Source organism: Erpetoichthys calabaricus, chromosome 4 (genome assembly GCF_900747795.2).
Source record: "Erpetoichthys calabaricus chromosome 4, fErpCal1.3, whole genome shotgun sequence".
Taxonomy (NCBI): Eukaryota; Metazoa; Chordata; class Cladistia; order Polypteriformes; family Polypteridae; genus Erpetoichthys; species Erpetoichthys calabaricus.
In genome coordinates, this window is record NC_041397.2 from 129,787,327 (window position 1) to 129,799,813 (window position 12,487).

A 12,487-nucleotide genomic window follows, 5' to 3' on the forward strand; every position below is an offset into this window, starting at 1 on the left:
CACATCAATTGAATAATTGATAATTTAACTGATAATAGAAAAAGCAAAAAATTCTGTAACACACTACCTATTACTGTACAATAAAACCTAAAAATTAAGACATGAGCATCAGTAGGATTTGTGCCCAAGAAACCAAGTTACCCAAACTATAACATTTCTGTAATTATTTATCACTCTGATGCTGAATTTGCTGATCATCAAATAGCTCATTATGATAGCAATTGACAAGAAGAATTCAGAATTAATTCAGAATTATGGTATTTGCGGGTTCCTCTACACTGCCTCAATATTTTGCATGATTTGGCTCAAAAACTAATCAGTACATTGTCATCTCATAACAGGCTTAAGAGTTTGGTATTTTCCCATCCAGCCATTTTAGCTCTAGAACATCCTCAAGAAACTGCAACACACAGACAGACACCCATCATCGAGATATTGATGTTTTCAGTATCAGGGGACCATAAAACGTTGAGATCTGTCAAAAACCAGAGATTTAAATTTTTGATGAATCTAACGCTTTTACTCCTCCCCCATCGACGATAGGTTATGGTACTGGAGGGCGCAAAGCAAAAAAGAAAAAGAAAATACTATATGCAACACTGAAGTAGCTCAAATAACCCATATATTAAATGTTAACTTAAACTTTTGTTGCTTCAGGCCAGGGTTGCAGACTCTTGTTATAATGGATCTGAGACTGGAATGTTTATTAATTCATCAAAAATATGTCTATCTTTTACTTTTAATGGCATAAGTTAAAAAAATGTTTAACTGAAGTAAAACCCTAGTTTCTGTGAAAGTCTGTGAAAGCTGAAATATCATATTAGCTACAAGAATATGCAATTACACTAGATCAGCTACTTAGGTAGAAAAACAACAGCAAAAACAATCATTCTAAATTATAATATTAAGTAAAACAGGCAAGTTATTAAGTGTAGTAAGTGTTTCACAGCTGTTACTTTATGTCTAACAGGCAAGGAAACCTAACATTATATTCAGCAAAATAACAACAACAATATCCTAGAATTTTACAGGTGTTCTAAATACCTATTCTTGAGGCAGAATACAGCTATTTTAGGTCATCTGTAGTCATTAACATTTGTTTTATCACCTCAAGAAAAGTTACTCTTTTCTTTGTCTTTTACACAAAGGCACTCTTTATTACCGTAAACCACAAAGGCTCCAGATAATTTGCAGGTACAACTGGATAAAGATTGACATCTAAGTCAGAAGATGAAATCAGGTGGTTGTGTTAAAATAAGTATTGACTACATAATTGATGCAGAACTGTATATATAGTCATATTCTATTTGTGGATTGCCCATCCATGTTTTAGCTTTGTCTCTTAAGCATATAACAGTTACACTGGGGCATTTCAGTAAAGTTATGCAAATCTAAACATTTAGGAGAGTTATCTTAAAGAGAAAAAAAGGGGAGATACCATGTGCCTTAGGTGTTAAATGATACCAAAATTTCTACATATTTTTGTATAGTGCCTTTACTGAGTACAGGTTGAGAGTATTTAGATACAGTGTTGTTAAAAACAATTTACCCCTCCCCATTTTTTCTAAAATATCTAGCAATTAATGCTTTATATATTTAACCAAACTGTTACATTAAATAAATGGCACCAAAGTTAACAAATAACATATTTGATTTATGTCACTCATTTATTGAATGAATAATGATATGCAATACCAGTGTCAATATGTAAAAAAGTAATTGTTTCCTTATACTTAATAACTGGTTGCAGTACATTTAGTGGTCATGATTGCCACTAAATACTTCCAATAATTCAATGTTGGTCTTTCATGTCACCTTGGAGTAATTATAATGCACTTTTAGGCAGAATAGCTTTAGGTTGGGTTGGGTTGGGTCTAGAGCAGAGCTGGACTGACGTTTACAATCAGCGGGAGCTTTCCCGGTGGCCTGCTGCCTCGCCTGGCATTCACAGCAACCAGTAAAATAAAATAATGGTGAAATTATATGTTATTATACTGGAAAACAAACTGGCATTATTGCTCTGTAGTGGGAACAAATCCTCTCGGTTTAACGTTGTAGGGCTTCTTTTCTGGTTTTTGGTTGGAGTGCTACGATGAGAGGTGCATACGTCTGTTGCTTTTGTGATTAAAGTTACATATGAAGATTGTTTAAAAGTTTATAATATACTTTGAATTATATTTAGGTGTTGTATGGGTTTTGGTATTTGCTACTGTGTATTTTTTTTTCTTTCAAATTTTAATGAAGTGTAGCGTATGGTCTCATTTTTATCGTTTTTTTTTTCCTTTTTCCCTCAGAGTGACTAAATAGCTACACTAAATGTTTTATTTTTTTATTAATGAAACATGTATGTGAGTGGAATGATTTGTGTCTTTAAATGTACCTGTTGTTCTTGATTTCATTAATAATTTGTTAATGAACGTCTTGTTTTTACTTTATTTTAATATTTTTAAAGTGCGTCTCCCACGCTCTGACAGTTAAACCTTAGCGCTATGATGACAGAGTGCCTGAGTAGGCTACACAAAATGTTTCATAGTTTTTTGTTTACTAAGTGCATTTTTTTAAAAATGCTTGACAGAGTTCTGTGGCACTGAGACATTTTTTGAGTCTTTTGTCTATTGAAGAAATTCAAAGTGGTCATTTTTGACCAACACTTCAAACTTTGTGGAAGAGTATTCAATATAATCTATGCACTGTGAATTCCACTGACAACTACTTTTTGTAGTTCAGCGCTTTTTTTGCACATTTGCTTAGATATAAATATTATAGACCTACATGGTTTATTTATTTATGAAGTGTTTACATTTATGAAGTATTGTTCCACACTTTATCAGAGGTTGTCCTGAGGCTAATATTTAAGTAGAAAATGTATGTGTAAAAGCTGAATCTACTGTCTCCTCATTCATAAAAAATTCCAAGACAAAATGGTGTTTGTTGGTTTTTTGAGTCTGTGCCTGTACAAAAAAACTGATGTATATTGTGTGGCCTGGGTTAGACTTGGGATTCCCAGCCTGAATAAGCTTCCCAGTCCAGCCCTGGTTTAGAGTATAAACTATTTGTTTCTGGTTCTACTACAGCATCTCTGTTTTGGTTAGTTACGATCTTTATCAGTCTAAACTTTAAAACTTTTCAGCCTTTAGCTGAAATAGCTGGAGTATGTGAATTTCTATCTAATAATATCTATCTAATATTGACTTCCTTTTGTGTTTTGGATCATTGTCTTACTGCATGAGTCAACTACACCAAACTTTAAGCTTAAAGATGGATGATCAAACTTTCACTTTATGAATGACAAATTTTCCAGGTCCAAAGGCAGCAAAAAATTCCCACCAACTGTTAGTATGATGTGTTAACTGTGTAATGTTGTTTGCCTTATATTGGACACTAGCAAAATACCCGCGCTTCGCAGCGGAGAAGTAGTGTGTTAAAGAGGTTATGTAAACATATATATATACATATACATATATACATATATATATACATATCTACATATAGCAAAATACCCGCGCTTCACAGCGGAGAAGTAGTGTGTTAAAGAGGTTATGTAACTATATATATATATATATACATAAACATATATACATATATATACATATCTACATATACACATATCTACATATACATACGTATATATACATATACACATCCACATACATATATATATATATACATATACAAATTTACATATCTACATATATATATATATATAAATATAGACATACATATATACATACATACATTCACATATATATATATATATATATATATATACTGTATATATACATATCTACTAATTGGCTCATGTATTTAGGATATAGCGGGTTGGATAATGGATGGATGGACATCTGTATGCATAGCCCTATTTGCCCGTTTTCGTTTTTTTTCTTTCTTCAGTAATATTTCAGTAAATCCGGAGCTTGTCAGTTCAAATCCTGGTACTGACACCACTGTGTGACCGTGAGGAAGTCACTTCACCTGCCTGTGCTGCAAAAAACAAAAGTAATGTAACAAATTGTACCTCAGATGTTGTAAGTTGCTGGAATAAAGGCATAAGTAAAATAGATAAATATGTATTATACACATAGGAACTATTCATTTATTTTCAGTTAAGTCATCTGCAGCAAACTTTTATAAATGAGGGTTTCTCATTTTTAGATAGTGCAAACTGTTTCTTCTTCATTGACGTTTTCTCTTGGAGAGCTTTTTTCATTTCATTGAAAATTAAAGCAGCAGCTGCCAAAATATGTAGCTTTCTTATTAATTTTTCAACATTGTGTAAAATAAATTTATAAAGTAACATAAAAGGTTTAAATACTGGTTATCCTTTTACACTAAAATATTACTAAAGAGATACAAAAAAAGTAAAATGGATATGTTCTTTTTCTTTAAGGAGATTAAATATTACTGAAGAAAGAAAAAAAAAAATTAAACAGCCAAATGGGGCTATGCATACGAACTTAAAAGATTTAAATAAAACAGAAATATATATTTTATTTTTACTTGCTTAAGTTGTGGAGGGCGTATCCTGTAGCAAAGCCCTAACTTTTTTCGTGAAAGCCCGTTTCAGTCAATAAGTCTTAAAAAAACGTGTAAAGATATTGACAATAAGCTAAGCAAACCCAGGAAGACATGGAATCGTTTAAATCAAGTATCATTACATCTTCCTTTCTTAAAGAGAAGTAAGGCAGTACTTATAAGCTTACATATTTACATACATACATATATATATATATATCTATATCCGAAGCCGTGCAAGCACACTCTTGAGAATGCAATGTATAGTTGTACAGAAGAAAAGCAATCTTGCCTCAAACGAATGGCAACCTTTTGTAGGTCTATGAACTTAATTTAAACTTTAGGTTTACACGGTGCTTTCTTTCCGAAGTACCTGCACTCATGAATATGTCTGTATCTGTCAGTCGGTCAAATCCACACGCTTCGCACCGGCGAAGTACCGCTTTTAAATTTTTATTAAGAAGAAAATAAAACCTTTTTAAATTGAGGGAAAATAGACTAATAACAGTTTGTTAAGGATCTGTTTTTTTTGTGAAGCTGCCTTTACTCGAGTGATCACTTCGACCTGACTTGGTGGCCAACTATAAGCGTTACCTGGTAGGTAACCACCAATACAATCAGATTGTGAATCAGACTACGAATGCCGTGAATGTAATTACACACTCACTGCACTTGCTTACGGTAATCGAACCTCAGACGTCAGCGCTAGAGGGGCTTAGCAGCGGTGAAGTATTGCTTTTAAATTTTAATTAAGAACAAAAGAAAACCTCAGAGGTTCGATTTCCGTAATGGAGTGAAGTGAGTGGCTGGTTACCTACCAGGTAACGCTTATGGTTGGACAGCAAGTGACGTAACATCAGCCACAGTGCCTTCAGTTGTGAGAAGCAGATCATAGAATGATTGAAAATAGTTTTGCATTTACCTTTTTAGTAAAAGGCGAGCTTTTAAGCTTGAGAAATCACCCCGTAAATGCACACGTTTAAGTGCACATGTGTTAATATGTATGGTTACACAGTATTAAAAGACAGTGAACAACGTCATTTACCTTTGTTCCCGCGTTTGATAAAAGGCGAGCTTTTAAGCCTGAGAAATCACCCCGTAAATGCACACGTTTAATTGCACATGTGTTAATATGTATGCTTACACAGTATTAAAAGACACTCAAAAATTAACGTCATTTACCTTCGTTCCCGCGTTTGACTCGTGCTGTAAATCTCTTCCTTGTTTTTAGTTCACGTGATTACGTAGGAGGCGTGATGACGCGATACGTGACTCCGCCTCCTCCATTAGAGTATATGGACAAAAAACATGTTCCAGTTATGACCATTACGCGTAGAATTTTGAAATGAAACCTGCCTAACTTTTGTAAGTAAGCTGTAAGGAATGAGCCTGGCAAATTTCAGCCTTCCACCTACACGGGAAGTTCGAGAATTAGTGATGAGTCAGTCAGTCAGTCAGTCAGTCAATCAGTCAGTCAGTCAGTCAATCAGTGAGTCAGTGAGGGCTTTGCCTTTTATTAATATGTATAGATAATAAGACTCATGTTCGCTATTGTCTCAGCTGTCTATCAAAGGTTGGGGAATCATCAATGTGCTTTCTGTAAAATGAGAGGCAAAAATGTATCTTCTTTCTGGTTAACAGTACTTCTGACCATTCTGCTTGCCAATCAACTTTATTTTTGTACTATGATTGTGTAATCATGAACACTGACCTTTACTAAGGAAACAGAAGCATGTAGTGCATTAGATGTGGAGTATTGTTAGGATGCTTTATAAATTTCTATATGATTTTACACTGCACCCTTGAAGTAATTTTAGTCGGTTGGCCACTTTTGGGAAGATCCATTATTGATAATCGAAAACATTTGGAGAATATGGCTTTTAGTGTGGTTTGGTGGGATCTGGCTGACAGATATCAGTAATGTTTGTTTCTCATATCTTCAAGATTTCCTTTGAGTGGGCCATTATGTGCATGTTGAATCTTTTTGCAGGCAACATGACTCTGATGGAAAGTGTCAAAATAAGTGACATTTACACTAAATTCATGTCAGAGCACAAACCAAGCATGACGTCAAAAGAATTGTCTGTAGACCTCCGAGACAGGATTGTCTCGAGGCACAAATCTGGGGAAGGTTACAGAAAAATTTCTGCTGCTTTGAAAGTCCCAATGAGCACAGTGGCCTCCATCATCCGTAAGTGGATGAAGTTCGAAACCACCAGGACTCTTCCTAGAGCTGGCCAGGCTTCTAAACTGAGCAATCGGGGAAGAAGGGCCTTAGTCAGGGAGGTGACCAAGAACCCGATGGTCACTCTGTCAGAGCTCCAGAGGTCCTCTGTGGAGAGAGGAGAACCTTGCAGAAGGACAACCATCTCTGCAGCAATCCACCAATCAGGCCTGTATGGTAGAGTGGCCAGACGGAAGCCACTCCTTAGTAAAAGGCATGTGGCAGTCCGCCTGGAGTTTGCCAAAAGGCATCTGAAGGACTCTCAGACCATGAGAAAGAAAATTCTCTGGTCTGATGAGACAAAGATTGAACTCTTTGCTGTGAATGCCAGGCGTCACGTTTGGAGGAAACCAGGCACCGCTCATCACCAGGCCAATACCATCCCTACAGTGAAGCATGGTGGTGGCAGCATCATGCTGTGGGGATGTTTTTCAGTGGCAGGAACTGGGAGACTAGTCAGGATAAAGGGAAAGATGACTGCAGCAATACACAGAGACATCCTGGATGAAAACCTGCTCCAGAGCACTCTTGACCTCAGACTGGGGCGACGGTTCATCTTTTAGCAGGACAACGACCCTAAGCACACAGCCAAGAGGAGTGGCTTCAGGACAAATCTGTGAATGTCCTTGAGTGGCAGAGCCACAGCCCAGACTTTAATCCGATTGAACATCTCTGGAGAGATCTTAAAATGGCTGTGCACCGACGCTTCCCATCCAACCTGATGGAGCTTGAGAGGTGCTGCAAAGAGGAACGGGCAAATCTGGCCAAGGATAGGTGTGCCAAGCTTGTGGCATCATATTCAAAAAGACTTGGGGATGTAATTGCTGCCAAAGGTGCATCGACAAAGTATTGAGCAAAGGCTGTGAATACTTATGTACATGTGATTTCTCAGTTTTTTTATTTATAATAAATTTGCAAAAACCTTAAGTAAACTTTTTTCACATTGTCATTATGGGGTGTTGTGTGTAGAATTCTGAGGAAAAAAATGAATTTAATCCATTTTGGAATAAGGCTGTAACATAACAAAATGTGGAAAAAGTGATGCGCTGTGAATACTTTCCGGATGCACTGTAAATTTCTTCCATAGTCATAGACAATGTTGTAGTCTTTTCCCCCTATACCTAGCTAAGGAGGTGGACCTCATGCTGTGAAGACTGTTCCTGGATGGGTAGTTGGTGGACCATACAAAGAGACAGATGACCTCGCAAAACAAAGTGCTAACTTACCTAGACATTCAGTCAATCATGTGTCAATAACAGAAATTGAAGATATGTTGCTGCAACAGTATAACACAGAATTTCCAGAGCGCAGCTGTGAAGAAAAAGAGGAAATGTCGCAGGAGGCCATCAAGTTCATGCACATAGCCTCAGAATCTGCGAGACTGTTAGGTGGCCACTATTGTTTAAATTTGCCCTTGAAGGATGAAACACTTAAAATGCCGAAACAATCGCTGTATTGCAGAACAACGTGGTACTAGGCTAAAAATAAAACTGAGCAAAAGTTCAGGTTTCCACGAAGACTATAAAGCTTTCATGAAAGACATTATTGACAAGGGTTATGCCGTCAAAGTACCCAAAGAAAGCCTGAATTGCAGTGAAGGCAGAATGTGGTACATCCCACATCACGGTGTGTGTCATCCAAAGAAAAATAAGATTCGAGTGGTCTTTGATTGCACTGCCACCTACCAGGGGACTTCACTTAACCAACAATTATTAAAAGGCCCTGACCTAACTAACACCCTCATTGGTGTCCTTACAAGATTCAGAAAGGAGCCAATAGCATCAATGGCAGACATTAAGTCAATGTTCTACCAAGTTAAAGTCCCAGACAAAGACACTGATCTTTTACACTTTTTATGGTGGCCTGAAGGTAACCTCAGTAAAAACCTTGAAGAATTCAAAATTACAGTACATCGTTTTGGTGCTACTTCTTCACCCAGTTGTGACTCTTATGCTCTAGATAGATAGATAGATAGATAGATAGATAGATAGATAGATAGATAGATAGATAGATAGATAGATAGATAGATAGATAGATAGATAGATAGATAGATAGATAGATAGATAGATAGATAGATAGATAGATAGATAGATAGATAGATAGATAGATAGATAGATAGATAGATAGATAGATAGATAGATAGATAGATAGATACTTTATTAATCCCAATGGGAAATTCACATTCTTCAGCAGCAGCATACTGATACAATAAATAAAATTAAATTAAAGAATGATAATAATGCAGGTGAAAAACAGACAATAACTTTGTATAATGTTAAATGTTAACGTTTACCCCCCCCCCCCCCCCCCCGGATGGAATTAAAGAGTCGCATAGTTTGGGGGAGGAAAGATCTCCTCAATCTGTCAGTGGAGCAGGACAGTGACAGCAGTCTGTCGCTGAAGCTGCTCTTCTGTCTGGAGATGATACTATTAAGTGGATGCAGTGGATTCTCCATGATTGATAGGAGCCTGCTGAGCGCCCTTCGCTCTGCCACAGATGTTAAACTGTCCAGCTCCATGCCAACAATAGAGCTTGCCTTCCTCACCAGTTTGTCCAGACGTGAGGCGTCTTTCCTCTTAATGCTGCCTCCCCAGCACACCACTGCGTAGAAGAGGGCGCTCGCCACAACTGTCTGATAGAATATCTGCAGCATCTTATTGCAGATGTTGAAGGACGCCAGCCTTCTAAGGTAGTATAACCGGCTCTGTTCTTTCTTACACAGAGCATCAGTATTGGCAGTCCAGTCTAATTTATCATCCAGCTGCATTCCCAGATATTTATAGGTCTGCACCATCTGCACACAGTCACCTTTGATGATCACTGGGTCTATGAGGGGTCTGGGCCTCCTAAAATCCACCACCAGCTCTTTGGTTTTGCTGGTGTTCAGGTGTAGGTGGTTTGAGTCGCACCATTTAACGAAGTCATTGATTAGGTCCCTATACTCCTCCTCCAGCCCATTCCTGATGCAGCCCACGATAGCAGTGTCATCAGTGAACTTTTGCACATGGCAGGACTCTGAGTTGTATTGGAAGTTGTATTGTACATAGAACAGCTGAAGATGCCAGAGATACATTTTCTGAAGAAGATGTTCACACCGTTCTCAATAAATTCTATTGGATGACTGCTTAAAGTTGGTGGCAACAGAAGAATAAGCAATAAAGCTGGCAAAGGACCTCCAAGCTCTATGCCTCAAAGGGGGATTTTATTTGATTAAGTGGGTGAATAGCAACAGAGCAGTTTTATTGTCTATTCCTGAAGAAGACAGAGCTCTTCAACAAAAAAACTTATATTTGAGCCACAGTCTCCTTCCTACAGAGCGTGCTCTGGGTTGTCCAGTGGTGCACAGAAATTAACAGTTTCAAATTTCAGATTAAGTTACAAAACAAGCCCACTACAAGCAGCGGTATTCTGTCTGTTGTTAGCTCAGTATATAATCCGCTTGGTTTTCTAGCACCCGCCATACTGCCAGCAAAGCTTATTCTAAGAGACTTGTGCTAAGAGAAATTTGGGTGCAATGAAGAAGTAGAACTCAAACACATTCAGGAATAGAAAAAATGGATGGATGTTTTGAAGTTACTTGCAGACAATAAAGTGAACAGATGCTTCAAACCTAACTGGTTTGGAACCATGAAGACAGCACAAATGCACCACTTTGCAGATGCCAGTGAAGGATGATATGGCACTGTCACTTACCTTGTCTTAACCAACAAAGAAGGCAAAAAACATTGTTCATTCCTGATGGGCAAGTCAAGAGTTGCACCATTGAAACATTTCATGATTCCAAGAATGGAGCTGACAGCAGCTGTTGTGGCAGTCAAAATGGAGAAAATGCTAAAAAGTGAGCTTCAAATGCCCTTACAAGAATCTACATTTTGGACTGACAGCACCACAGTGCTACAATACATTTCAAATGAAAACACTTGATTCAAGACCTTTGTTGCCAACAGAATTTCCGTGATCAGAGATCATTCACAACCTTTGCAGTGGAAGTATGTCACATCTGCCCTTAATCAGGCAGATCAAGTATCCGGAGGGCTAAGCACAAAAAACTTTCTCAAAAGCACCACATGGTCACAAGGTCCAAGGTCCAAGTTTCTTAATGAAGCCTGAATGAGAGTGGCCAAAAAGACCAGATCAACTGAACGATTCACTTTTTGAAGAAGATCCAGAAGTTAAAACTTGTGCAGTTAACATGACAAGAATAGAGGAGGCAACCGAGCCCATCAACAACCTAATCACCTACTTTTCAGATTGGCTACGCTTGAAGAAAGCAGTGGCTTGGTTCCACAAGTTTAAGGACATACTGCTGCACTTAAGAAATGAAAGAAAAACATTTCAACTAGAAGTCAATCAATCTGGAAGTAATCCAGAAGAACAAAAACCACTCACACCCAATCACTTGGTATTAATGAAGACCAATGCGCTCGAAGATGCTGGAAGCAAGTTATGCACATGGCAGATTTGTTTTGGAAAAGATGGACTAAAGAGTACTTGCCAATACTTCAAGAACATCAAAAATGGCTTGCACCAAGAAGAAATTTTGATCCAGGGGACGTTGTTTTAATTTTAGATAAAGCTACACCCCCGTTATTCCCGGGTAATGGGTCAAGTCATTAAGACAATGCCAGATGTCAAAGGTGCAGTCAGAAGAGTTTGTGTGTAGTCCAAAACCAGCACACTGGACAGACCCGCAAATAAACTGTGCCTGCTTCAAGAAACAGCCAATGTTTGAAATAAGAATTTTTTAAAATGTTTGTTTGCAGTGTTATTGCTAGTGATTTGAAAACAATATTTAATGTAAACGTAAAGTTAATTGGCTCATATTGAAGTATAGTAATTGTCTCCGCTCCTGCATAGCCAATTAGGGGCTGGAAATGTAAGAGCCAATTTTAAAAAGGTAAAGTTTTGAGTTAAACTCATATCAATGTTTGCTTAATTTGAAATAGAATATAAATTTCTTCCATAGTCATAGATAATGGTATAGTCTTTTCCTCCTGTAAGTTAGTAAGCGATAGAACTTTCTTGCTGTAACTGAGGTACAGTGTGATAATTGTGTCAGTTGTTGTTTAGACTAGGTCCCAGTACACAGGGACTTGAAAGACCCATTTTCAACTTAGAAATGGGATAGGCATACAGTTTTCTGATTGTCTAGAAATGGTTCAGAAACGTCATCATTTTGAAATGGTTCAGAAACATTTGAAGTGATTTGCAACGATTTGAAATGTAACAAGATTTAAGCTTTGAACAGAACTTTTCTTAACAAGAATTTTTATTTTTATTTTGCTATTTTAATTTTCTTTTTTGTGCAAACTCTTTTACTTTGAATTTTAACTAAAACTTTTAAAAATAAAGACATTTGTCTGTGGAATTATTTCGGCCCATCAGGCTTTTGTTGAATCCCATTTTTTTAAGTTAGAGCTGCTGAACTTTGGCAATTTTGGAAAAACACAGCTACATATACTGTTATTTCTAGTAATATGTAAAGAGATTTCTATGAGTAATAAGCAAACAGGTTTGTTTTGGTGAAAACCCAAATATCTAAAGGCAATGAGGCAATAATGTAGCAGTATGATGCTGGTAGTGGCTGGCTTGGAGATGTTGACACAACAGCAACATTTATTTCTATGGCACATTTTCACAGTCAAGAAGTTGGAGAAAAGAACTAAAGTGTTTTTCAACTGATGCACCATGGAAATAACAGTGTAGTGCCCTTGGGTCCTGAACTGAGAGAGACACGCTTCTCAGCAGGT

General features: G+C 37.2%; 1 protein-coding gene across 2 annotated transcripts in view; it reads right to left on the bottom strand.

The window, feature by feature from the left end:
- si:dkey-100n23.5 (uncharacterized) overlaps positions 1–12,487 on the bottom strand; it is a 667,944-nt gene that overhangs the window by 530,079 nt on the left and 125,378 nt on the right. The window lies entirely within an intron of this gene.